Source organism: Lycium barbarum, chromosome 10, assembly GCF_019175385.1.
Source record: "Lycium barbarum isolate Lr01 chromosome 10, ASM1917538v2, whole genome shotgun sequence".
NCBI classification, from domain to species: Eukaryota; Viridiplantae; Streptophyta; class Magnoliopsida; order Solanales; family Solanaceae; genus Lycium; species Lycium barbarum.
In genome coordinates, this window is record NC_083346.1 from 68,787,638 (window position 1) to 68,791,919 (window position 4,282).

Consider the following 4,282-nt stretch of genomic DNA (forward strand, 5'->3'; position numbering starts at 1 on the left):
GTTGGCTAAGTTAAACATGAGATACAAGGTGAGCAATGCATGTGCATGGACCTAGGTGATTCAAATGAGAAGTCTAAGAAATATGGGAAGTTGTAGAATTGCAACTGCCCAGTGGTCGTAAATTGCAAAATACGGACCGTAAAGTGCAATACGGTCCGTAAACTGGCAGTCGTAAACTACCATGCAAGGCTTCAACTTTCTGCCAGCCGAGGAAATGGTTAAATACGACCTGGTGGACGGACCGTAAAGTGATTTACGGCCCGTAAACCATGGTCGTAAATCACTATGCATGCAGCCTTAAGTTTCTGGTTCTGCTTAAGCTTAAAGACGACCACGAGGGACGGTCCGTAAACTGAAATACGGACCGTAAACCTCCATGGACGACCACTGTTCACCCAGCACAGATTTTTCAATTCATTAAATGTGAGGATCAAGACTTGTCTTATTTCATTTCAACATTACACCACTTCTCTCTAGAATCATCTCTCTACATTTATTTCATAAGTTTTCAAGGACCATAAGCCACCAACAACATAAACAAGTGAATCAAGTGTAAGCAAGCCATTAAATACCATTCAAGTCAAGAAATGCAAATGGAGAAAAACTAGGGTTTTGCTCAAAGAGGAGTATTATCAACCAAAGCTTGTTCCTACAACTTCTAAGGTAAGATTCGTGATTTTTACATGATGTTTAAGGTATTGGAGAATTAAAATACATGGATTGTAGGAAATGTGGTCAACTAGGTCATGAATGGTGAATAGTGACATTTTGAGGAATAGTTTGAATTGAATTATGAATGTTGTTGTGTTACGATATGAATGTATTATAAATGGTACTAAGATCATGAACTCGACACTTTAGACGAATGGACGAAGTTGGATGTTATGACCATGAATATGGGAGAATTAGAAGCAAATTGAGAAATCTAGATAATGTGGATGATGTGAATGACTAATGGCCATTGTTATGATATTAATGAAGGTATAGACGCTAGCATTGGAAGGAAACGTGCAAGTGTAGAATAGTCCGACGAAAAGGTATGTAAGGCTAACCCTTCTTTCATAAGGCATGATTCTTGGCCAAATTCCTAATTCCTCTATATGAGTATGTTGTCTTCACATGGTTGATATTCCGAGCTCATAAGCTCACGATCCTTAACATGTACTACGATTGTACTACGCCCCTCATATGACGAGCAAGCCTAAGATATGGATGTAGCAATAATGACGAAGATAGTGATGACGATAATAATAATAATGATGCCAAAGGTGCCTACGGGCTATTATACTTATATGTGCCTATGAAGGGCTATAATGATACCTCGAGTTTATAACGCCAGGTAGGATATATGTATATGATTATGTATAAAGTATGTATACGATTACGTAACGCGCGCACACCTCTGCAGATGGTACGGATAACCCTGAAGCCTTGGTAGGGCCAGGTAGAAATAACATTGAGCCTTGGTTGGCTAAGTACGTATGAAACACTGAACCTTATGGTCGGGCACGCTATGTATGTATATAAGTGTATGGCTCTGTATATAATATGAATATGAATGTGAAAAGACTATGTATACGAATACGAATAAGGACATGTATGCGAATATGAGCCCAAGTAGGGTACGAGCACTATTATGAAATACGCATGAGAAATGGAAAGTTCCTATGAAAGGCAGGTAAGTGCCATGATGATGATATTACCGTCTTCCCTCCTGTTCCACTTCATATATTGTCTATGATGCTTCTACATTGATGTTAATCACGCTTTACATACTCAGTACATTTTTCGTACTGACGTCCTTTTGTTTGTGGACGCTGCGTCATGCCCGCAGGTGCACAGGGAGACAGACTTGATCCATAGCTGCCTATTTGGAGATTACATAGAGAGCTCCATTTCCTTCGGAACCATATCTTTTGGGTACTCATTCTTTTGTGTATATAATTATGGGCATAGCGGGGTCCTGTCCCGCTAATGTGATATGTTATACTCTTAGAGGATCGTAGATATGTGTGTGTATGGGTAGATGTGTATGGCCTTGTTGGCCTATGTTTTGTATATCATTTTGTCGGCCACGTGGGCCCATGTACATTGATGTGACATAAATGCCTACAATGATATAAATGGGTTGTTGTCCAAATGGGACTAGTTGACGAATGAATGGAAATGCATGTATAATTATGTGGCTCACCTAGATGTAAGTATAAGAGTAAGCTAAGAGGGTGCTCGAGTGGGTTAGCACCGGGTGCTCGTCGCGGCCCCAAGTCGGGTCGTGACAATTACGATGTGAACATTCTATATCATCCAGGGAAGGCGAATGTAGTAGCAGATGCACTTAGCCGCCGATCGATGGGTAGTTTATGTGGAGTTCCTTCGGAAAAGCGAGAAATGGTTCGTGAAGTCCATCGGTTAGCAAGTCTCGGCGTACGGCCCATTGATTCAGGAGATGCAGGTATTAGCGTCAATGACCCCACAGTTTCATCATTGAATCTAGAATTGAAGGAACGGCAATATGAAGATCTTCAGTTAAGCCACTATCGAGATCTAGCCCATGGAAAGGAAAAGTCTCCATTCGAAGTTTCCATAGAAGGGGTTCTTAGATATCGAGACAGGTTGTGTGTACCGAATATAGCAAACTTGCGCCAACGGATTTTAGAGGAAGCACATTATTCCCGGTATTCTATTCATCCAGGTGCAACCAAGATGTACCACGATCTCAAATTGATATATTGGTGGGATGGCATGAAGCGAGACATAGAAGAATTTGTAGCACAGTGCCCAAATTGCCAGCAAGTGAAGGCCGAGCATCAAAAGCCAGGGGGCTTATTGCAAGCAATGGAAATTCCTACGTGGAAATGGGAAGAAATTAACATGGATTTTGTGGTAGGATTACCCCGTACGCGAGGGAAGTATGATTCTATATGGGTGATCGTGGATAGACTCACGAAAGCAGCTCATTTTCTCCCCGTTAGAACCACATATTCAGCGAAAGATTATGCCAAATTGTATCTCAAGGAGATTGTACGACTTCACGGTATTCCTTTGGCCATTATGACAGACAGAGGGGCATAGTTCACAGCCAAGTTCTGGAAGTCCTTTCAAGAAGGTCTAGGTACCCAAGTTAAGCTCAGCACGGCGTTCCATCCGCAGACTGACGGACAAGCCGAGCGCACTATTCAGACCTTAGAGGATATGCTACGGGCATGTGTATTGGACTTTGGCGGCAGTTGGGATGAGTATTTGCCTCTTATTGAATTTGCCTATAATAACAGCTATCATTCCAGCATTCAAATGGCCCCGTATGAAGCCTTATATGGAAGAAAATGCAGATCTCCAATTGGATGGTTTGAAACCGGAGAAGTACAATTGATAGGCCCCGACTTGATCCAACAAGCAGTTGAAAAGGTTAAAGTGATTCGAGACCGACTGTTAACAGCTCAAAGTCGCCAAAAGTCTTATGCAGATAATCGCCGACGAGATTTGGAATTTCAGCTGGGCGATTGGGTGTTCCTGAAGGTATCGCCGATGAAGGGAGTGATGAGATTTGGCAAGAAGGGAAAGCTAAGTCCCAGATATATCGGACCCTACCAAATCATTCGCAAGGTGGGTCGAGTAGCCTACGAATTGGACTTGCCTTCAGAGCTCGAATCCGTGCATCCAGTATTCCATGTTTCGATGCTCCGCAAGTGTGTTGGAGACCCAACAAGAATAGTTCCGATTGATGATGTGCAAGTAACAGAGGAGCTAACATACGAGGAAATGCCCATTGCCATTTTGGATAGACAAGTACGAAGGCTTCGGAATAAAGAGGTTGCTTCAGTCAAAGTTCTATGGCGGAACAATAATCGGGAAGAAATGACTTGGGAAGCAGAGGAGAAGATGAAATCTATGTACCCCCATTTGTTTCAATCCCCAGAAGATATTCAAGACAAGACGTCGATGGTGTAAGGTATGTATGTTTTAGTTTTATGTTTTTGGTCGTGTGTGGCCATAAATGTGTTGATATTGTGATATAGCCCTGTGAGGCGAATATATTGTGGGTTGTTGTAATGGAAAGGTAGTATCCAAATTACAAAGGAAACTCTGGCAAAATTTTTCCAGAAGCCCCGAGTGTCGAACATTCGAGGACGAATGTTCCAAAAGGGGGAAAGAATGTTACATCTCGGAAATTTCTCCGTACTCGTATGATGAGTGGAATGATGAAAAGTTAAGTGAATGATGTTTTATTAAGTCGGGAATGGCTAATTAAGAATTTTTGGAAATAAGAAAGTCGAGGAAAATT